The following is a 25,941-nucleotide window of genomic DNA, read 5'->3' as shown; positions in this document are numbered from 1 at the left end:
ATTCAAAAGCTACATGGAAACCCAAAGATTATTGTAAGTGACAGAGATCCCATTTTCACTGGAAATTTTTGGACATAATTATTTTCTTGTCTTTGTACTCAGTTAGCTCATAGCTCATCTTATCATCCTTAATCTGATGGGCAAACTGAGATAGTAAACAAATGTTTGGAAGGATATATTCGCTGCTTTGTATTTGATGAACAGACACAATGGGTCAAATGGTTGCCTCTGGTTGAATGGTGGTATAACACTTCCTTCCATACAACAATAAAAATGACCCCATTTATGGCACTTTGTGGATATCAGCCACCATCCATCATATCATATTTAAGAGAAAATTCTAAGGTTCAAGCAGTGGAACATCACATCGAACATCAACAACAAGTCCTCCAACTCTTAAAGGATAACCTCGTGTTGGCACATAATATAATGAAACAACAGGCAGATCAACATCGCAGTGAAAGAAGTTTTGATGTAGGTGATTGGGTATTCCTACAGCTACAACCATATAAGCAAATATCCCTCAAGCAAGCTAAGAAGGATAATAAATTATCACCAAAGTATTATGGTCTATACAAGGTGTTGCAAAAGATTGGTACTATGGCATACAAATTGGAGCTTCCTGCAGCTTCTCGATTGCACCAAGTTTTCCATGTTTCATGTTTAAATAAGGTTATAGGCGACAAACTCCCAGTTCAAACAATATTGCCAGAACTTGACGAGGAAGGAAAAATTATAGTGGAACCAGAAGCAGTCACAGAAACAAGAACTCGACAGCTACAAAATCGATCAATTTCGGAGTATCTTATCAAGTGGAAGAACTTATCCGCTGAAGATTCCACATGGGAGGATGAGAATTTTATACAGAAGCATCCATAACTACTCAAGCGTTGAGGACACCACTTTTTTGAAGGAGAGGGGCATGTTGGGTCCCTATAATACTAGTGATTACCCCATTACTATTGTAGTTGTATCCCTCATTAATATTGTTGTGCCCCTACTGTCCCCATATTGTTATTACTGTGCCCCATAGAATCCCTCTATTGTTATTTTTGTGGCTTTATATTATTATTGTTAGGTCGGCTGGGTTATATTGTGACTCCTTAGACTCCTATATATAGAAAGGAGGTTTTGTCATTTCAATCATCCAAGAATTGTTCATTTATGTAATGTAAAGGAGGTTGCCCCCTCGAAGAGGCTGAATTCTAAGGCGTTGATCTATCTTTTCTATCTTTTTCTTGAGCTCATTTCATAACATTAATCCACAAATATTTACTAATCATTTAATTTATATGGTTGGACCAGTTACATTTATTGAATCATTATATATACACACTTTTAAAAACAAAAACAGTGAAAAGCTAAAAATAAGTGGCAAATTATATATATATATATATATATTTTTCCAAGGAAAAGGGCGTCATTTTATTAATATAGAAAAATAAAATTACATGTTGTACTAGCATGTAACCAAACGTCACCAAGTCGATGGCCGATGGTAAGCATGAGCATCAAAAACAAAAACAAACTAATATACAATGGGTGGAAAAACTAAGTTTTCCTCCCTTTTTCTTCTCAACCTTGCGCCACCCCCCTGCGGTTGAGTGGTAGTGACTAGAGTGAGTTGAGACTCATCAAGTTTGAGGATGTCTTTATCTGAGTCTGAATTGTTTGAAGAGTGTATCCGCTTGTACCCGCTTGGTTCCACTGATTCTGACATAACTATTGGTTGTGATTCCATGGGTTCTTGTTCCCCCTGGGAATCTGATGCTTGGTTGTCTTGAGTTTCCCTAGGTACCTGAGCGAACTCCTGTTTTTTTGGTGCTTGTGATGTTTGGTTGTTCCCAGGGGATGGGAGATCCACCTCAGCTTCGTCTTCCTCCATTTCCTATTAGGCTCTAAAGAAGTTCCATCCTTTTCGTTGCTTCCCATTTTTCTTCCTTCTAACGTTGTTTGTTTTGGCTTCCGGACATATATTTTGAAGATGCCCTATTTGTCTGTAGATTCTACATCTAAAAGTTGTGTTTTCATAGTTTAGGGTCTGAATCCAGTTCATCTGCTTGTGGATTAGTTGAATACGGTCCAGAAAACCTTTGTTGAGGTCCACATCCACACAAATATGGGCATATGTGTAGATCCTTTCATCCAACCTTTGGGAATCCATTTTGAGATATTTCCCAATGTTGTTCCCGATACCAGAGAGAATGTGTTCATTCCATAAATGAAGAGGGAGATTGTGCAGGCGAATCCACACTGACATTTTGGAGATGACCATGGTGTTTGCATTGAAAGCTGGGAACCATGGGGTGATGAAAATACCTGTCAATCCCCAGAACCATGGCCCCTCCTGTAGAATACAGTCTCTGGCAGCAAGAGAAGGGAGTTTTACAATAAAAAACCCTTTGAGAAAAGATGTATTTCACAATCGAGGGATCAGTTACTCAGAATCCAATGAAAAAGTTCCTCTGGTTTTAGCTAGAAATAGTCAAATCGACAGATAATGGCTTGTGTTTCGAAATAGGAGCAACGCATATCCGCTTCAGTATCATTTATATTTAGTTCTGGGGTTGAGTTCATTAACTTGACTATGTATGGGCTAGAGGCTGAACCTTCCTATTGTTCTTCTTGTTCTGTCACTGTTCTTTTCCCCTGCAGAATATTTTGAGGGGCCTCCATTCATTTGGTTCTTATTGTGTTATGAGTATTTCAATGTATTTCTCCCGGAACCCTTTCCTGCCATATAAGGATGTTTGACAGTCCCTGTCCCCCCCGCCCCTTAATCTCAAGTTGAGGACAATGGTGGATGCCGGTTGAATATAGTAATTTTGCAGTGGCCTATAATCCTGTAAATCTCTGCCTCCATATATCAAATTTTCCATGTTTGGTGGATATCCAGCTTTCTGCATAATGGTTTGTTTCAGGGAAAAACCATTGTCTGCTACACTAACCCAGATCGACAGGGAAATCCCTTCTCGAGATTTTGTATAAATTTTAAAACAGGAAGGGTTTACCCAGAACGAGGAGCCAACTTCCCTCATAATGCCTACAATCCGCGCATTAGGGGGAAGATCATGAACTGCCAAGGACTGGACAGAATGGTGCATTTTGGGCTAGACAGAGCAGATGTATGTCATCAAAAAAGCCTGAGCTATAACCCCATCTACCCAGCACATCGAACAGGTCAGCTGCTTCATGGGAGACCCCGGCCAGTGCGTCGAAGGGCATAGACTCAGACTGACCACAACCACAGATTTCTTGAACGCAAAAGCCACCTGGAGGACGTAAGAGCCGTCTTTAGAGAAAGCAGGTAATCAGAACAGGCAGAGCGTTTGACCTATGTCCACTCCCAAATCATAAAAACCATCGGGAACCCTCTGCAAATCCCCCTGCAACCTGCCTTGGGCAAACAATAACCGAACCCGACTACCTGGGCAGTCGCCGAGAAATACCCATGCTAGGTCTGCAACCTGAGCACTAAGCCACCTGAGGAGTGTAGTCCGCAACATCCGCCGGGGAACCAAACCCATTTGGGACAGCGAGTAGCAAAAATCCCACAACCACCTGGTCGTCCTGTGGGAGCAGACCATCGAGAGCCCTTGGGGAAAAACGGGAGGTGTAGCTGCAAAGGCCCAACCCAACCATCTTGCGTAGAAAAAACCCTAGCTCCATTCTTCTCCAAAAAAATTCTGAGGACCAAAATTGATTGAAAAATAATATGATCTTTTTCTTATATATATATATATATAATTTTAAATCCATCTTAAATAATGAGATGTATAAGAAGCCTTAGAGTTACACATTAAACTGGGGCATAGAATAAGCCTCTCCGCTCAATTAATGAAAAGTAAATCAATTCAACTAAACTTATGAAAAGTAAATAAATCTAATCATTAAAATTGTATCACGATTAAGAAAAATGGTTAAAAATATTAATGTTTATTAAATAATAAGCTCCACGAATTAGTTGGATCATACGAAACCATAGTTAAACAGCATGTAAAGAAAGGACTTTCACATTAAAGAAAATGAATTAAAAGAGGGAGATAAAAGTATTATTAGTTTTCATGAGTGGTCTCACATGAAAACTATAGGTAACAAACAAATAAAGAACATTAAAAAAACACAAAAGAAAGCAGTTGAGTATATACAATGTTAAAAGAAAACTATATATAATACAATGACTTCCTATTCTGAAGGACAAAGAGAAGTACAGCGAGAGAAAGGAGATAAAGATAATTAATTAAATAATCGGGTATATTATTGAATATTTGAGTCAACTCATTTATGTCAAATTTCCAAAAATCCCATATCTGCCGAGTTTCCAAAATCTTTGGCATAAAAATAGTGGTTTGAGAGATAAAAAGGAAGGTTTGTGGTCTGTACTCTCAGATCATGCTATATTTCAAAGTAAAAATATTTGAAAATGACCCATTGTAAAAACATAAAAATTTTAAATACTTCAATTTTTTGGGGTGGTCTTCGAGATACAGTTTTTGTCCGGAATCTTCGAGATCGTGTAACAAAGGATTTAATTTACGTACATCAAAAACTACAATAGCCGTAGCCGCCATCGAGTCAAAGTAAGTATTTGGTATAACTGCTCTCATCAACTCGCAGAATATTGTATTTGGTATAACTGCTCTCATCAAATATACCAAATACAATAATTTGCCAGTTGACGAGAGCAGTTTATACCAAATACAATAATTTGCCACTTGATGAGAGCAGTTACTTATACCAAATACAATACTTTGCCACTTGATGAGAGCAGTTACTTATACCAAATACTTACTTTGACTTGATCTCGGCTACAGCTCTTGTAGTTTTTACCAAATACTTACCCCAAAAAATTGAAAGTGTTTAAAAATTTTACAATTGGTCTGAGAGTACAAACCACAAACCTTTCTTTTATCTCTCGGAAACTCGGCAGATATGGGATTTTTGGAAACTTGACATAAATAAGTTGAGTCAAATATTCAATAATATACCCTATTATTTAATTAATTATCTTTATCTCCTTTCTATTTGTTCTTCTCGTTGTCCTTCTCAGAATATTCTCTTTGTCCAAGTCATTGTATTATATATATTTTCTTTTAACATTGTATATACTTAACTAGTTTCCTTGGTCTTTTTAACTAGTTTCTTAAATATTAGCACTATGGAAAGGTATGGAGTTGGCCATTGCAAGGAGGATTCACCACTTGATAGTTTATGGGGATTCCATGATAATCATACAAAAAATTCACAAAGTTAAAGATAAGCCAGAAAAGGATCTTCCTCCGATGTACCATAGAATTCAACTTCAACTCTAGAAGTTTGAAAGTATCAAATTCTTCCACATTAAAAGGAAGAATAATCAAGATGGATATGTGTTAGCAAACCAAGGAGTATCTTTAGAACAAGGATTGTTTATTCAGGATCAAGGAACCTCAACTATATCATATATCCCATGATCAGAAAAATGAAAATTTATTGGGATAACGCATCCTGATTTATTTTCATATGGAGAATGATTAGATTGGAAGCAAGAATTGTAAAGTAATTTAATGACTGCGCTAATCACAATATCTTGAAGGGTCTCATTTGGTGGCCCTCACCTAAGATGAACGTCACTAGTAAATCCTCTGGCTAGGCTCTTGAGGCAAGTTATTCCATGCCTTTGGACAAATGGTGGTTTCCTTCCAGAGCAATACTTTTCATTACAGATGAGCATGCTTGTGATTTGCAATCCTTGAAAGTGTTAAATTCACTTGAGTCTGGTAGTAGAGGGGGAGATAAAGTGATGGCACTTCTTGTCAGGCATTCTTAGGAGCAGGATGGTGAAATTGAATGCAGGCAGGAAATCATTGAAGAGAGAAGTGTTCGAGTGAGTGGTTATAAATGGAGAATGTTGGTAATGGATATCTCGTCGGAACACGTCAACATTGGAGTTCCATGCAACATGAAGCACCTATCCAGGCAAGATCATGAAGCTAATGTGAAGGCATAATTGGCCCCACACTACTAGCCAAGCAAAAAAGGTGGCCATGGAAGCCAAATCCCACTTCACTCTGGTAAATCACCAACTAGAAGCATTGCAAGTGGACGTGGATCGTCTGCAGGTGACTATGGACAATTTGTCACTTAAAATGGATAAGATTGAATTGATAATGGAGAAAATGACCTTGGGAATTCTTAACCAGGTCTTTGGAATATCTGATGATTCAACTCATGGAACGTAACGAGGGCAAGAGCATGAGGAAATTCTAGAACATCCCATGGGCGTGACACCTCCTCAACAAGTGGAAATAGCTCAGTCAAGACAAACTAGAAGCTTTGGAGCTGAAAAGGATGGTAGTGGCCAGTTTTTAAATGTATTTCTATCTTTTGCTAGTTTATAGTGTATCAAGGAGCCATCTTCTAGAGACTCTATAAAATGTAGTGTATGTGTTAGAAAAATTAGCTAGGTTTAGTCTTCATATTGATCTTTGTAATTATATCATTATATGTTTTATGAAAAACAAAAAAAAGGAAAAAAAGAAAGATGATTTTTATTATTCTTTTATCAGATAAGTGTGTTCTTCAGGCTTCTAGGATTTGTTGAGTCAACAAGTGAAAGTCCTATTTAGACATTTTGTAAGGAAAAAAGAAAAATATTTTTTAAATATGTAATTTGGGTCAATAACCCCTTTAGATTCCAAGTAGGCCTACCTGTCAAGTCGGCCAAGCCCCAAAGGACATGTCTATTCATATCCCTATGGACAGTATAAATAAATGGTGAATTGAGCTCATTTAGACACACTCAATTCACTCAAATGGTTCTGAAATTTCACAGAAGAAGGAGGGTCAAAGTTTCAAGTTGGAAAAGGGTTTGTGGAAGTTTTTCTTCATCATATATCTTGATGAAGATTTCTTGTTGGTCTCTTGTTTTTGATAGATTTACTGTGCAGAAGGATGGTTTTACTTGACATCTAGAAGGCTGGTATTTTTCTATGGTCATGGGTCTTGGATATCTCACTTTGATCTGATTCTATAAGAAGATAACTTTTATGGGTTTTTCCCTAGCTTGGAGCCTATATCTTGTGGTTCTTGTGTACTATGATCTTCATGTTTATATTTGATAATTGTTTAATGAAAGAAACATAACAAAATTAATAAGAAGGCAACTAAATTTGTAAGCAGTTATGAAAGAAAGAGAAATCTAAGTTAATATGCAAGCCTCTCGATTTCTCAACATGGTATCAAAGGTAAGGTTTGGAGTTGGAGTCCTAAAGACCACACTTTGTTTGCATTTGGATTGAAGGATCTCTCTTTGTGGTTTTTTCTATGATTTGTGGTTACTGTAGCTCATTTTCGGTGAACTGAACTAAATTCTGGGCACATAGATTTTAAACGGAATCCTAAAACTTATCATGGTTCGTTCTCGGCATGGCTCATTGATTTTTTTTATGCATGACTGTGTTGTTTCTATGGCATCTAGAAGAATATTCACACCATGCATTATAAATGTTTTCTTCTATCAAGTGGTTCATTGTCTCTGTGAAACACATATTTTACCCCATAGTTCGCATGACAGTGGCATCGTATTTGTCACTACAATGATTTGAGATTACTCATATTCAGTGGTTCGCATCTATTGGGTCGCATTATGAATTCTTGTGATTTTTTCTATATGTATTTGATGACTCTCTTACATTATTCTTTGAATCCTAAAGTGACTAAATACTCGTGGCTCAAATGGATGACTTTGTGACATCAATATAATTTAGAATGATATCAACAATGGCACATGTTTCCATCTTGGCTCATTGACACCGTGATTCTGACAAAGAATGAAAACGAAAAGTGGAGCAGAGATTGCTCTTCTAAATATTAAAAATGGCTAAATAGATTACATTGTAAACATCAATAATAAATTACTAAAGTAAAACTCGACACCTATGGAGTAGGACTCAAGTAAAAATAAATTGTCTATGCCACCTACAAAACAACAAAATCAAATTTGACGATACCTAACTGACAACTAACTGATAGTGAGATTAATATCTCAACATCCCCTCCTAATTTCAACTGTTACATGTAGTGACACTTACAATGCCTAATTGTTCTCTTTGAAATCCGAACACATTCTTGCCCAATGGATTTGTGAAAATATCTACTAGTTGATCTTTGGAACCACAAAAAGAAAGTACTATGTACCCATCATTGACAAGCTCACGGATGAAATGAAAACGGGTGTCAATGTGATTGCTCTTTTTGTGGAAAACATGATTTTTTGATAAAGAAATTGCTGAATTGCTATCACAATAGATTGGAGTTGGCTCCTTCTAAATATTTGAAATATATTTCAATAATCTTCTCAACCACACTGCTTGACAAGATGCTAAATTTGCCGCTACATATTCTGCCTCTACAGAAGATATTAAAATGATTTACTCTTTCTTGGATGCCCATGAAATCAGATTGGTTCCAAGATGAAAAGCATACCCTGAGGTGATTTTTTGATCATCTAAACTCCTTGCATAATCATTGTGTGTATAACATGAAGTGAACAATTTTCAAAATATGTATAGAACCAACCATAGTTTATTGTCTCTGCAATATACCTTAAGATTCTTTTTGCAACCTTCCAATGATAAATCTTAGGTGACTACATAAACCTGGAGACAAAACTTGTTGCAAACATAATATCAAGTCTAGTTGAAGTGAGACATAAAAAGCTACCAACTAGACTTTTATACAGTGTGGAATCAATTGGCGGTGCTACATCTTGTTTGCTAAATTTTGTGCCTTGAGAAATTGGTGTATCTTCAGGTTTGCAACTGGTCATTCTGAACTTTTGGATGATATCAGTGGCATATTTTTGTTGACCAACAAAAATGCCATTAGCAAATTGATGAATTTCAATGCATAAGAAGTATTTCATGACTCTTAGATCTGTCATATCAAATTTTGTTTGCATTGTTGCTTTGAAATCTTCTAACATCATATTTACTGTATAAAGAAGATCATCTACATAAATGCATACAATAATAATTTTACCTTCATGCATTTTGGTATACAAAGTTGGCTCGTGATTGCTTCTGCAAAAACCACCTTTGATGAGATAGGTGTCAATGCGACCGTACCAAGCTCTTGGAGGTTGTGTCAAACCATACAAGGCTTTCTTCCATCTATATATCTTATGCTCATGTGAGGTTGCTCTACATAAACTTATTCCTACAATAGACCATTTAGGAAAGCAGATTTTAAATCAAGCTGATAGATTTTCCATTTGTGTTGAGCTGTTGTTCTGATAGTGTCTAACCTTGCTACTGGAGCCAAGGTTTCACCATAGTCGGCACCAAACTATTTTGAGAATCCTTTGGAAACCAACTTTGCCTTTTGTTTATCAATCTCTCCTTTTTCATTCAGCTTGGTCTTATATACCCATTTTACACCAATTCTGGTTTTGTCTCTTGAGAGATCAACTAATTCCCAAGTCTAATTCTTCTCTGTGGCAACAATTTCTTGGTTCATTGCATCTACCCAATGTTTCTCTTTAACTTCTTCTTCAAAATGAGTTGGTTGAGATGAAAGAAATGCGAACATATTCTATTGGTCAATCTCATGCTCTTGCTCATATATTTCTCTAACGCTTCTCATTTTTTGATTGTCTTCTGAAGATGTTCAATCACTGGTGGATTCACTGCTTGAAGATGTACCATTTTGAGAATGGTATGGATCTTCTTCAACCTATAATCTTGGTGGCTTTGGTGGATAAAAATACTGACTTGAAGATTCATCAACATGATCAGACCAAGATTTTTTTTCAATTTTTTTTACATCTCTTCTTAAAACAAACTTCTTGGTAACTGGATTATAAAGTTTGTATGCCTTTGACTCCTCACTATAGCCTACGAAAATACATATTTCACTCCTATCATCAAGCTTGTTTCTTAGATTCTCAGGAACATGTGAAAATGATACTGATCCAAAAATTGTAAAGTGAGATACATTTACCTTTTTATCATTCCATGCTTCTTGAGGTACTATATCTTGGAGAGTGGTTGTTGGAGATTTGTTAAGAACATACACTGTTGTCGAAACCGCTTCAACCCAATAATTGTTTGACAACTTCTTCTCACGAAGCATACATTTGTCCATGTTCATGATTGACTCATTTTTCCTTTCTGCTACTCCATTCTACTATGGAGTATATCTTGTTGTGTTTTTCATTATGATTCCTTGTTGTTAACAAAAGGATTTGAAGTCATTAAAGTTGTACTCTCCTCCTATGTCGGACCTGAGTACTTTCAAAGGCTTTCCACTTTGCTTTTTTGCTTCTGCTTTGAATTCTCTGAACCTTGAGAATGTATCTGATTTGTTTTTGAGAAAATACACCCACGTCTTCTTGCTATAATCATCAATGAATGTCAGAAAATAAAGACTACCACCAATAGATTGTGTTTGCATTGGTCCACATATATTTGTATGGAGAAGGTCTAAAGGCTCTTTTTCTCTAGAGGAAGATGTGCGAAAGTTGTCCCTTTTATGCTTGGACAGAACACAAATTTCACAATTATAGTCTTTTTCATTCATAGTAGTGAGACCAATGACAATTGACTATTTCTGAAGTTGACGTAGACTCTTGAATTTTATGTGGCCATATCTAGAATGCCATAACTGAGAGTCATCTATTCTTGACACATTATGGACAAAAGACTGTGAGAGATTTCGACTTCTAAGAGTCAAAGGAAACATCCTATTCTTGGTTTTTTCAACCTTAGCTATCAATCTTCTATTGGGAGGTTTGTCATAGATATAACATGTGTTCCCTTGAAATATTACATCATAACCATGTTCCATCAGTTGTCCTACACTAATGAGGTTATGCTTCAGATTTGGAACATAATAAACATCAGGAATGTATTTCTGTTGATTTTGTTTAGTAAGAATAGGAATAGTACCTTTTCCTTCAGATTTAATGCAAGAACAATCTCCAAGAGTAATTTCTGATGTTATGGAAGCATCAAAATAAGAAAGAATTTTTTTTTACTTGTCATATGATTGTTGCAGCCACTGTCCAACAACCAAAGATCCTTGTTGTGAGTGTCTTCAGAAAGATGGCATGAAAGAAACATTGTTTCAGAGGATTCTCCTTCATTGTTGGAGAGATGGACATTGCCTCTTTTTTGATCTGACTGTTTCTTTTTGCATTCATGTTCATAATGCCCAAATTTCTTGTAGTGTTAACATTGGACATTAGATTTTCTCTCTCTGAGTTTGGTTTTGTGGAGGTCTCCACTGCTCTGCTGCCGCTTTTCTGATGTGACTGTTTCTTTTTGCATTCATGTTCACAATGCCCAAATTTCTTGCAGTAATAACATTGGACATTAGATTTGCTCCATGGTATGCTTCTCTGAGTTTGGTTTTGTGGAGGTATCCACTACTCTGATGCATGATAATGTTTTGGTCTGCCTCTACTTCGGCCTCTGCCTTGCTTATTGTCACCTCTATATCCTATGTAGGAGGAGATTAATGTCTAGCAGAGAATGAAGCTCAAGTATAAAGAAGTTTGTTTTGGATGTGGAAATCAAGGAGAATATTGGTCATTGGATACTAGACCCAAGCGACAAACATTCACAACAAACCTAATACATGTAGACATTGATCTTTACTAAAAGATTAAGACCATTATGGGGAGGTTTTAGTGGAAAGGGGTGTGGCACAATAGGAAATTCTCCTAGGCATCAATGCTTTGTAGCTACAATTAAAGAAACTAGAAAACCATGTGTCCACTATGGAAAAGAAATTTGTCGGTTTGAACTTCCTTGACAATGATAAATAGGAAACAGATCACTAGACTATTCAAATAGACTTTCCCACAACATAATTGGTTAATATGATAGTTCTTATATATTTCTATTTAAATGGCTACTCTAATATTATAAACCATAGCAATAGGCTAGTTAGCAATTTTCTTGATATAATTATATTTTTGATTTTATAATACCATGTCATTATAGTAAGACAGATTATTTGGACAAAATCTATATATTTTTATTATTTTTATTCTTATAACCAAAATTCTAAAATAATTTAAATAATTATTTAAAATAATTTTTTTCGATAAAAAATTATTTTTTAAATAATATTTTATTATCATTTTATTTACCCTTACCTTTTGTTCTCATTGGTTTTGTATTTAGAAGCATGGGAAAACAAAAAAATGACTCTTTTTATTGCTTCTAAACCATTCCATGCTCATTTGTTACTTCCAAGCTTCACCACGTTATACCAAACGCCCATACCAAAGATCCAGTGAATTCTCAAAGGTCTATGCTACAATCCATGCTCTGCATTGTTCCCAATGTGTCGGATAACAATTTTAACCTAGCCCTTAATGCTGTGTATATTTTTATTTTTTGTGCATGTCATATAAAGTCTCAGGGACTTTTAAAAGAATACCAGAGTTTTGATTATGCTGTGATCATAAACATGCTAACACTGAATCAAACCGTTGAGGTATGGCAGAGAATACATTGCAGCCGAAGCTGCAGATGTGGTGGCTTCATTGACGAACAGATCACAGCTCAAGTCATCTCGGACCCCACAATCAGCTCGGCAGTTAAGGAGGGGAGGGTTCCAGATATTTAAAACCCCAGTTTTCAAGGAGTCAATGTGGCTGATATCGAGTCCCCCTCAACCTATTTTTATGGCGTAAGGTGTTTTCCTCTGAAACCAACACCCCCGGCTGCTGAGGTGTACAGTTGTCTACCCTCGATTTTCTATGTTAGACGATAGAACTATTTTCTACCATCGGATTGAGATATACCTCAAAACAGTTGCTAACTCCGAGGCAACTACTCAAAACTGTTACTAACTCCCAAACAACTAACAACTATGCAGCGAAGATTCATACCTCCACGCGGTTACTAACTCCCCAACAATTACGCGACTAAGATTAATACAGTTACATGGAGGCTCCTTTTGCTGTGTATACTACAGAGCCCACCGCACAACCCTCCATGTTTCTGCCGAACATTGCTTTTGGTGAGCAAATTATTGTTCAAACCTTGCCACAGAACTGTATTTTACTGGTTTTTTTTAAAGGTTCAAGTGTTAAATGGATTGAAGGCTGAGCAGTCTGAAGTTGCACTACTTTCAGCGTTCTTCACCGGCCCTTACCAATTTTCACGAATGTGGTTGCAGTCCACCCTTCTTTCAAGGAATCCCTACAGGTAATGGTTTGGTCCTCTTGGTAGGGTGTTAAAAAATTTCATTATACCTCCTCATGCATTTGCAGTCCACCCTTCTTTCAAGGAATCCTTACAGGTAATGGTTTGGTCCTCTCGGTAGTGACAGAGAGCAGAGGCACAACTCATGAACACAACACATAAACACATAACACAAGACTTGCTTCCATTCATTGATTAACAGGGATTTATACAAGATGAAGAAGGTTCTTGATATCAATTCCCACGGTGGCTTCCTGAAGAAGCTTGCCCCTTTCTCAACAGTTTCTAGAAACCGCATTTAAAATCTCTGTTGAATGTAGGTTCCAAGTAGTTGGAATTAATTCTAGTTTCTTCCAACACTTGCCCTTAATTCCAACTATATAACAAACATCTGATATGCCTGCTGGTCTAAGTCTCAGCTAGGCTTACAACATAATTTGGATTTTCACAACTTACTTCTACACATTTCAAATTTAGCCTTTCCAAGAGGCTTGGTGAATATGTCAGCCACATTTTCATTTGTATTACAATATGATAAGTCAGTTTCTTTTGATTGCAATTTTTCTCTTACAAAATGATGTTGTGTCTCAATGTGTTTTGTTCTTGCATGATATATAGGATTTTTTTCCAATTTGATGGTGCTTTGATTGTCACATCTGATTACTGTAGGTGCTTGTTGTGTTTCTCCAACATCTTCAAGTATCCTCCTAAGCCATATTGCTTCACAGGTAGCACTGCATAATGCTTTATACTCAGCTTCAGTGGATGACAATGAAACAGTTGGTTGTTTCTTACTGCTCCATGATATTGGTCCTGAACCAAGATTGAACACGTATCCAGTAGTAGATTTCCTATCATCTAGATTTCCAGCCCAGTCGGAATCAATATAACCTGCCAATTCAACATCAAATTCATCAGTATATATAATACCAAAATTAAGTGTTCCTTTCAGATATCGAAGGACTTTCTTTGCTACTTTCCAATGGCTTTCACAAGGCTTAGCCATGAACTGACTAAGTATGCTGACAGAATATGCTATATCTAGCCTGGTAGTGGTGAGATAGTTCAGACTTCTCACCAGTTGACGGTACATAGTTCCATTCACCTCTTTGGTTCCATCATCACTGCACAGTTTGACATTCTGTTCTAAAGGAGTAGATGTTGCTTTGCATTCAATCATATTGAATCTCCCTTGCATATTTGCTTTGTGTGATTAGTGTCTTACCAGGTTCCCTCCAAACTTCAAGACCTAAACAATAATGCAATTCACTAAGATCCTTCATCTCAAATACATGTGACAACTGATTTTTAATTTCTTCAATCAACTTGCATGCATTTCCTGTTATGATAAGATCATCAACATATACAGATATTAAAGCAACATTCTTGTCTTCATCTTCCTTGATGTATAAGTTAGGATCATTCTTGCTTCTCATAAAACCTTTCTCATAAAAGAAGGAATCAATTTTCACATACCATGATCTTGGTGCTTGTTTCAATCCATATAAAGCTTTCTTTAACATGCAAACCAGATGCTCCTGTCCCTATTTTACAAACCCTTCAGGCTGTACTAAATAAACTTCTTCTTTTAACTCACCATTCAAAAATGCAGATTTGACATCTAACTGATGCATTTTCCAATTATATTCTGTAGCTAATGCAATCATGATTCTAATTGTGTTCAACTTAGCTACAGGTGCAAAAGTATCTTCATAATCAATTCCCTCCTTTTGTGAATATCCTTTTGCAACCAATCTAGCTTTATGTTTATCAATACTTCCATCAACATTAAATTTAAATTTATAAAGCCATTTGCATCCTATGGGAACTTTGTTTTTAGGCAATTCGGTTAATTCTCATGTGTCATTCTTCATTATAGAGTTATATTCTTCATTCATTGCATTTCTTCGTTCTTCATATTCTTTAGCTTCATCATAGCTTGGAGGTTCTACAACATTCATAACATGAGACATTAATGCATAATCTTTATACTTTACAGGTACTTGACTTTGACGTGATGACCTTCTTGGAGTTTTACTGCTTTCATCTTTCTTTTTGCTTTGCGAAGTCTCCTCTCCTCTCTTTGGAGTGTCATGACTGCTTGATGCTACTTTCTCTTGAACTTGTACCTGTTCCTGTGCTTGTTCCTGTTCTTGTTCAGCACTTGTATCTATTTTAACATAATCATCAATATCATGCCATATATTAGTATTATTTATTTTATCACCTTCATTTATATTCTCATGAAACACCACATCCCTACTTGCAAGCAGTCTATGAGTACTGGGATCAAACAACTTTTATGCTTTCTGATTATCACAATAACCAATAAATATGCACTTAATTGACTTTGCATCAAGTTTTCTTCTTTCATCTTTTGGAATATGAGCAAATGCCTTGCAACACAAAATTCTTAAATGACTCACTTTTGGTTTGTACCCATAAAATGCTTCAAAAGGTGTTTTAAGCTCTAAACTTTTGGTTGGACTCCTATTTTTCAAATAAACAACAGTATTAATGGCTTCAACTCAAAAAACATTAGAGATATTTTTACATTGAAGCATACTATGTGCACATTCAACTAGTGTTTTGTTTTTCCTCTCAGCAACTCCATTTTGCTGAGGTGTATGTGGCACTGTAAATTGTTGTAGAATCCCATTGCTTTTACAATATTGATTAAATTCTCTTGATTTGAATTCTCCCTCTTGATCAGATCTCAAAATTTTGATGTAATTACCAGTTTGTTTTTCTATCATATTCTTAAATTCTTTAAAATACTCAAAACATCACTCTTCTTTTTTATGAAATAAATCCATGTATACCTAGATCTATCATCCAGAAAAATAAGAAAATACCATGCTCCACCAATAGATCTAGTTTGCATAGGTCCACATACATAAGTATGAATTAATTCAAGTATTTACCTTTGCCTTTTTTCTTTATGTATAGGAAATTCCTCCCTATGTTGCTTGCCAAATACACATGCTTCACATTCAACATGATCATTCTTCAAGACAGGAAGACCTTCAACCATTGTGTTCTTTTTAAGTAGCATTAAATCTTTGTGATTTAGATGTCCATACCTTTGATGCCATAATCTACTATTGATATTGTTGTAGATGCCAACGCTTGATGAATTTTCCTAGTCACATCCAACTTATACAGGCCTCCAACTCTGGTTCCTGTGGAAATAACCTTGTACTTATCTTGAATGTCTTTTACTACACATTGTGATTTAACAAATTCCACCTTCAAATCGTGGTCAGTAATAGTAGAAACAGAAATTAAATTCTTTTTGATATCAGGAACATACATCACATTATGGATCTGTTTCTCTTGTCCATTAGGAAAATTCACACCTATTACTCCATAACCTTGAACTTTAAGTGATCTATTATCTCCTAGGCAAACATATGTTCCATCAATGTTTTCATGATATTCATCAAACCACTCCTTATTACAAGACATATGGAGTGATGCACACGAATCAATGAACCAAGCATTCTTATCATCATTTTCCACAGACAATGCAGCATCAGAAACAAACAATTTAAGATTTTTAAATCCATCATTGATTGAGGTATCCTTGTCCACAAAATTTCCAATATGCCTTCTGTTTCTTTGCCTAGACTCATTATATTTCCTTTTATAACAATCTTCAGAATAATGCCCAGGTTTGCCACAATAATAACACTCATCATTTCTCTTATGGATTGGCAATTTAGACTGTGTCATACCTTTTTGTTTTCCTTGAAACTTGCCTCCTTTGTTCTTGTCCCATGGCTTGCCTCTGTATGGATATTTGCCCTTGGCCACCAATGCCAAATCTGAACTGCTAGAGCCCAAATTAAAGCTCTTCATCCTCTCCTCCTCTTGTAGAAGAATTCCTGTCAATTCATCAAATGAAGGGGGTTTCTCTCTAGCTGCAAGACTTGAAACAAAAATTTGATAATCTTGCACTAAGCCATTTAATATGATGGTGACTAAGTCAGTACTAGACACCTTTTCACCAATATCTCCTAACTTATCACTTAAATCTTTGACACGAGATATGAAATTGCTTATACTTTCATTTGCTTCCATTTTTAGAAATAAAAGCTTAGTCTTCAAAAACAAGATTCGGTTTGTATTTGTTGTTTCATATAAACACTTCAGCGTATCCCATGTTTCTTTTGATGTCTTGCAATCTCTGATGTGAGGAATAATGTTGTCCTTTATGTACATATGCAGCAACACCTTTGCTTTTGTCTCCCTTCTCTCCCAATCTGGAATAGAACCTGCAACAGTGGGTTTGGGCTCATCCCCACTCACAATGGACCACAAATTATTACCTTCTAAAATAGTCATTAACTTGAATTTCCAATTCACATAATTTTCTCCATCAAGTTTGGTGGATTCATTCATATAAGTATCAAGCAACAAATTTGCCATAATGAAAAACTTTCTTCAATCACCAAAATGCAATTTTTTTTTTTTCAATACACAATAGGCAATTCCTTGCAAATTTACTTAATAACGCTGAGCTTTAATAGTTGACCACCATTATACACACTAGTTTGAACAAGATTTGCCAGAAATCACAAATATGTTCACCGTTAAGATCTCAGTCAAACTCATCATTAGTGCACTTCGATATTAATCAACCAGATATCCTTCAGCCACGCACTATCACTTCCTAGTTATCAACCAAAGAACGACTCATGTGACACGTCTATGCCAGCTTAAAAATTCCAGATTTACGATTTTTTCCCTCGGATACGAATTAGAACGAAGCTACCATTGAAACACCAAGCTACTATATGATCATATTTACTAGACTTGTTCATTTAAGGTTACTGGGCAAACATTACGAGAGTCACTCGACATCCCACCTACAACATATATTTACAGCGATTAATCAAGTTCTTCGAACTTGTACATATACATCAGGCACTTACAACGATTAAAGTCCAAACCCTTGGGATCTTTTAGTGCTGCAGGCCACGACACCCAGAACAAAACACCCCAGGATCCGATCTAAAACAGCAGCATCGATGCTCTCTTAATCTCTGTCTGCAGTCTCTATGCAGCAACACTTCACTGGCACACAGCGACTTCGGTTGCACCAAAATTGTCACAGCCGCGTGTTCGATCCACGCTCACCGCACCACTTGCAACAAAACACTTTCAACACTTAACATAGCTCACATCTCCTTTAGCAGCACTGCGATTTCTCACACTCACGCATAGCGGGCTCTCACACTCAGCCCTCAATCTCGCTCTGATACCATATCAGTGAGCAGAGGCACAACTCATGAACACAACACGTAAACATAAAACACAAGACTTGCTTCCATTCATCCATTAACAGGTATTTATACAAGATGAAGAAGGTTCTGGATATCAATTCGGGCGGTGGCTTCCTGAAGAAGCTTGCCCCTTTGTCAACAATTTCTAGAAACTGCATTTAAAATTTCTGTTGAATGTAGGTTCCAGGTAGTTGGAATTAATTCTAGTTTCTTCCAACAGGTAGGGTGTTAAAAAATTGCATTATACCTCCGCATGCATTTTTACGGTATTTTCCCAGTTTAGGAAGAATCTCTTTTCAAGTTGTGAGGCTAATATTTCAATTAAAAATTGATGAATGACGAAAGATCATAATTTATTCAATTTTTTTAGACATTCATCTTCAACGCCAGCAAAAATTAAGTCTTTCCATGAAGTGAATACAGATCTCAGCTAATGCTATTTAACAGCCTCTTGCATAATGTTTTGTTTCTTGCTTCTCCGAGAAACAACTTCCGACTCTACCTTATCTTTCTGTATAGCATTGTCCAACTGAATTACTCTTTAACATTGAAAGGAGAAAGGGCAGAATCTTGAGGTTCCTTTAATCCATGTTGCGGAAGAAGATTAGACCAAGCACTGGCATGAGACAGAATCAAGTGATATTTGTCGTGAGCATAAGCATGGTTGTGGCCATAATAAGAAGAATAAATTCCATGTTTTCACGTTTCATTGTTTGGAAAGAAGCACGTAACTGTATGTATGAGACTACAGTTGAAGAATACTTGTGCTTTCTTTGCACCATGTGCTCCGAATACCGAGTTACAATATTAAAGGACCTTAAATCCACCCAAGTTGAAGCTAATCAAACCACAAACCATTCTCTTCTCAGCTATAGTTATGCTTGACAGGCATGTGAAACAAAACAGTCCGTCTTCAAATGAAAAGTTTAATAGAAAAATTATACAAAATCTCTTTCCTAGAAATTATAAAGTAGTTTACTCTGATGATGAATTCCCTAATTCAAGAAAAAGATAAATACAACAACTTTAGTGTATTTACTTGTTTTTTGGATCAGGCTATTTATTTCTATCTTAATGATAAACCATATTAAATGATTCCAAAAAACAATAATTCAGTCATAAATTAAAAAAAAAACCTTTACAATAATCGATAAAAAAAAACTTAACTATAATATTGACATTGGTATTTATTAATAATTTTTTCTTTCCTCAAACTCAGCCCCTGTAGGTAATGACCTTTTCTGCCTGGTAATCGGTTGGACTGTCAAGCAGGAGAAGAATTGAGCTTCCCCGCAAAGATAATTTCTTGGCTCCTCGGGTCTGAGGGAAATTTATATCCACAACCCTAATATTGTAATTGAATTCAATGCAATCTCTGTTTGCAAAGATATAAAGATTTCCGTTGGGGAAGAAGATGCGTGGTATAAATTTATCATTAGTACCAGCCGCCTTTAATTAGCATACCAGTCTCTTTAAGTTCGGTCCAAAATGATGTTTACAATTTGTATGTACCAAATAATAATCATTATTAATAATAACGTCAAAAAAAATCATGTGAAATTTGAAAAAACGTGCTTAGCTTTCCGGTTTTGTAGTGTTTAGTTATAATTGTAAAAAATTTAATGTAAATCATGTGTTTTAGTAAAATATATATTTAGGTGAAAAGGCAAAAAAAAATATAAATTCGTGATACCAGGCTCCTTTAATTAGGAAAGCATTCGACCCAAAATAATGTTTACAATTTCTGTGTACCAAATAATGTGAATAAAAAGAAGTTCCTCTTTGAAACTTTAGTCACTCCTGTTATCTTATATGGCTGTGAAGTTTGGGGCTGCAGCATCTCCAGAGAATCATGGAGGAAGATTGAGCAAATCCAGAAGCGTTTTATAACTTATACCCTGAAAATTAAAAGTAATACACCCTATCCTATTCTCCTTATAGAAGCGGGTCTTTCTTCTATTCAGAGCTTGGCTATGCTCAGGTTTCTGATGTACAAGCACAAGCTCAATAACATAGACAATCATAGACTTCCTAAGCTAGCTTTAAATTCCAGCCAAAATCACCTAAGGCTTAACAGAGGATGGCATAAGGACACAAGGGCCTGGTTAAACTATTGGGAGATCAATGAGAATGATGCTTTGCAAAACATAAATAACATTAAAGATATTGTTACTTCTAAGTTCAAAGAAAAATTGTGGTGTGAGAAAGATTTAGCGTCTAAAAGAAAATTAAGTTATTATAAGAAGGTCATCAACCCCACCCTTGAAGATCAAAAGTATCTCTCTATTCTAACTAGCTCAAAAAAGAAAATTAATATAGCAAAGATTAGAACGAATTCTCATGAGCTCCATAGTGAGACTGGCCGCTGGGTAGTTCCTAAAACGCCATGGATGGAAAGGATCTGCCATATTTGTGAGAATAAGAGCATCGAAGATGAAAACCACTTCCTCTTAGAGTGCCCTGCATACAACCACATTAGATCTCAATTTCACAACCTTTGTTACAATACTGACCTTTCTAGCCTTTTGCAATGCCAAAATTATAGTGAGCTCGGGAGGCTTCTCTCCAAGCTTTTTGAGCATCGGAATAAAATCTTAAATCAAAATAAATAATTTGTCTTTTTAGGTCCGATAGATCATTATTTGGTCTCAGTGGACGTTAACAACCATCATCATCAATAATCATTATTAATAATAATGTAAAAAAAAAAAATCATTTGAAATTTTCCTATATAGCTTTTAAGTTTTGTAGTGTTTAGTTATAAATGTAGTAAATTTGATATAAATCATGTATTTTAGTAAAATATTTATTTTTTATTTTTTAAAATTTGATATATATAAAGTTATAATAATAATCATTATTAATAATAATGTAAAAAAAAATCATTTGAAATCTTCTTATATAGCTTTTAAGTTTTGTAGTGTTTAGTTATAAATGTAGTAAATTCAATATAAATCATGTATTTTAGTAAAATAACTTTTTATTTTTTATTTTTTATTTTTATTTTTTATTTTTTAAATTTGATATATATAAAGTTGTAAAGTTTAAAATAATTTGAATGCTGTAAAAGTTTTCCAAATTGTTGTTGAATTGATTTATACCAATCATTAATTCATGACCAAATATTAATCATAATTATGAGTGAAAAACACTTATTTGCATAATAGAGTAATTGAGTTAATTATCTGGTTCTGTTTTCTTAATAGTGTTTTAAATCAAATATATATTATAAAAAAATTAATCTATTGGTTGGATTTAACATTCAAGGAATATTCTAAACTATTGATAGTATTTACAAATCAATGGTTGAGATTTATCTCCAAAATAGTTATGCACTTCTTACCTTTTTAATTAAATTGATTAATTACAAAAAAAATATTGATTAATTACAAAAAAATGTTATATGGACAAGTGTCATATCAAGTAGGTTATGGTTATATTCTAAACTATTGATAGTATTTAAAATCAATGGTTGAGATTTATCTCCAAAGCAGTTATGTACTTCTTACCTTTTTAATTAAATTGATTAATTACAAAAAAAATGTTGATTAATTACAAAAAAATGTTATATGGACAAGTGTCATATCAAGTAGGTTATGGTTGTTGGGCATGTGGTATTGATAAGCCATGGTATTTAAAGACAATCTATTTATAGATTAAAAATATTTATAGTAAAGTGGAGCTAAATTTTTATGGTTTAAAACTATGTTTCATGTTTTTTTTAAAGTATATATGTTTGAATTTTATGTTAATTTTTTTATCATCAAATTTTAATTTAAAATAAAGTTATAATTTAGTTAGTTGTTAGGATTTATTTTAATTTTAACAATGGAAAATGTATTATAAAGTATATGTTTAGATGTTTATTAATTTATGTGGTTGTGTTAATCTAATTATCAATCATTATTAGGTGGAAGGTAGAAGGTAGGGATTTAACCCACATATAATATTATAAAATATTCTTAGTAAGATACACAAATAAAAAACTAAGATTTATTTCGTAAGTAGTTATGTTTTTTTGCTCTTTTAATTAATTTAATTAAAAAGAGAACGTCATATGAACAAGTGTCATATGAAATGAGTAATGGTTTTTTCTGGCATGTTGGATTGATAAGCCATGGTATTGGCCCATGGTGTTGTAACAAAACCTATTTACAAATTAAGAATCCCTATGAAAAGAGATGAATCGCAATAAAATTAATATTATTACTAAATATTTTGAAATAGTATCATGTATTATTAATATTGAAAATATTTTGACGTAGTATGATGTGTTAACCTTTGAATTAGGCTAAAAGAGTTAATAGTTCTTTCTTAGTTGAGAGTTACTACATTAAGTTTTTATTATAAAGTTAATTTAAATTTAAGAACCTGGAGGGTTATTTAAAAGAAATTAATATTAATATAGTAGTTAGCTCTTGCTCTTGCCTTCTTCTGCGCTTGCCTTAAGGCGTTCCCATTGCAACATATGGTGCAATTGCTAGTTTAAAACTGCCGTAAATCTGAGATGCTGCGCGTTGATGGTCATATGGTATGCTGCACGTTGATGTGTCATATGACATACTCAAAAGGACGAAAAATATTCACAAAAATCTAACAAAACTGTTTTTTTCTTTAAAAGTTACGGAAATTCAAGTTATATTTTAAAAAATTTGGCAGGGATTTTTGTAAATCCACATTATAGTTGTTAAATTTTAAAATTTTAGGTAATTTCAAAATTTCAAGTGACTCATAAATTTTTGATGATGCTAAATTCATTTCTATTATCAAATACATGATTCAAACACTGTTTCTACAAAAAAAATTGAATTTTTTTGACCAAAATTCCTACCACTTTTAACAGTCTAGAAAATTCTTTCGCCTCCATAAACAACTCTGTTTTTAATACCTTATCAAAACTGGCACTTCGAGGATGAATTTAAAAACTATAAGCAATTTGCACTGTACGAAGAAAGCTATCAGCTGTTTGCATTGTATGAAGACGCTTGGAATGAGAGCCAGGTGCCACATTATTTGAACACAGATGGTATAACCCCATCATGTTATTTGATGGGAAATTTTCTGAGGCATCTAAACTCGAAACCGTCGTGTGACATGCAAACACTTTTTCTATCAATTTATTTGTAAATCTGGTAAAAGGAGAGAAAAATTATACACCACGCAAATTATTCTTATATTTTTATGAATTACTATGGTTATATATATATATATGATATAAATTATTGATTTTGACAAAATTATACTTAAAAAAAAAGTTGTTTTTAGTATTAATTTTTGGAAGTTTTTATGGTGAGTTTTTCTGATCTAATTTCTCTAAAATCGGCAGGAATTTATTGAAATCACAAGTTTGATGGGTAACCCTTGCACAATCCAAGTGCCTTAGGGATTTTCAGGTTGTTGAATCCGTATATATAGTCAAAAAACCAGTTTAAATAACACAAATCAAGATTTCACCTCAAATTTTTCTACGGGATTCCGGTATCGAAAAGTCCAAAAAATTACACTAAAGACAACTCCAAACTCTCCAGTTGGAATCTTGAGCCCTTGGGACTTTATGTCCATAATGATGTTATGCTTACTTTTGGTAGGCCAGAATATATATATATATATATATGAAAAATTCAATTGTATATAATACTAATATTTTTTTTTTTTTTTGTTTCTTGTGAGATTTTTAAAAATTTTGTTTTATAGTGATTAAGGTTTAAAACTTTGTCACAATTGAAAAGATAAATAATTAAAATTTAATACGTTTAAAATTAATATAGAATAAATCAATTGTAATATTCACTATGGTAAAAATATTGTAATGTGTAACATTTAAATAAAATAAAAATAAAAAACATAAAATTTAGATTTCAAAATAAAATTTGATTCTTTTTTATATTTAGTAAATCCATAATTAAAATAGATCTAAACTTATTTTTAATATCTTAAATCACAAACTGATCACAAACACATTAAAAAAAATACACATAAATAAACACACTTACAAAAATTAAAAACTAGACATAAATGAATGAAAAGAGCATTACAAATTTAAAATTTAAAATTTAAAGCAACAACCTTTTGTTTTCCCGGTTAAAAAAGTCGGTTAGATATTTATTAGAATGTAATGTACACCAATCTCATTTTTAAAGTATAATATTTGAAAATATAAGGATGAACATTATAATTAATATTTAAAAACGTCATAATTGTTTTGAATTATTATTAAAAAGCATTCATTTTTATGTTATGTGGGAACTTTGGAAAGCACAGAATCAACTGATTTTTAATGATAACCTCGCCAATCTGGCTTGCATTTGCTCTAGAATCTTGGCATGGGTGGATCCGCTAGTTTGTGAACCTCAGACCAACCAAGTGTCTAGGTCACAAATTGTACATCCCATTATCCTTTTTCCAGCATGTATCTTTGATTGTACATCCCATTATCCTTTTTCCAACATGTATCTTTGATGGGTTGCACAAGCGGGTATATGTGGTTGTGGAGTTTGGATAATATTTTTTTTACATTTTTGTTATAAATTGTATTGGTAGGTAGGTAATGGTACTAATACATAACTTTATAGGGTGAAGGACATAACTCCCTAGTAGTTGTATTTCTTTTTCAGTGTTGTAGTTTGAGTGGGGATTTTGTTTCCATGTGGTTTTCCATCTTTTCTTTTTTTATAGTTGTTCTATGTTACTTAGATGCATTGTAAAATGGGTACCTTACATGACTTCTTTCCAGGACCGATTTATTATGTTCTCTCTAGTAGTGCTTTATGAGGGGTATTGGAAATAACATAACCTTAATTGTACTTTAGTTAGATTAGTGAGTAGAGTCATGCATGGAAACCTCATTATTATCATGAACATGGAACTCCACATGTGCATCTGTGAGTTGTACTAATCTCGACTCACATGAGACAATTAACGAATGACTACATGGCCAACTAACTAGGACTATGTGTCAGTTTTCTTTAGTGCATGTTCACATCTCTCTAGGTTCACTACTAGACTCACTACTATATTATTACAACCATGCAATAATATATTGTATTGAATTGTATTCTCTCATCATTCTCCTTTTTGTCCATGAATAGAATTCATTAATTCTTTTAACTATCATTTTTCTTCCTCCTTTCTTTGTGAGATTTGTTCATTACTTTCTAACTAAATTTAACTGGTGCAAGTTTAGCTACATTTTCATAAAAACATAAAAGTTATATAAGACAAAAATAAATAAGAATTACATAGAAACATATCACAAATAAAAACTCCCAAATGTATATTTGGAAAAACATGTCACAAGTAAGAATTCCAAATATATTTTCCACGTGTATATATTAAAAAATACACTTGTGAATAGAATTATACTTTAAAAAAATTACATACAACTTATATAAGACAGGCGAAAATTACCACTTATGACCAAACACATACAAAGAATCTATGTAAAGCAAACAAGT

This window comes from Pinus tabuliformis, chromosome J (genome assembly GCF_031772625.1).
Source record: "Pinus tabuliformis cultivar Carrire ecotype Pingquan chromosome J, CPIR1, whole genome shotgun sequence".
Taxonomy (NCBI): Eukaryota; Viridiplantae; Streptophyta; class Pinopsida; order Pinales; family Pinaceae; genus Pinus; species Pinus tabuliformis.
Note: the sequence above shows the minus strand (reverse complement) of the source record.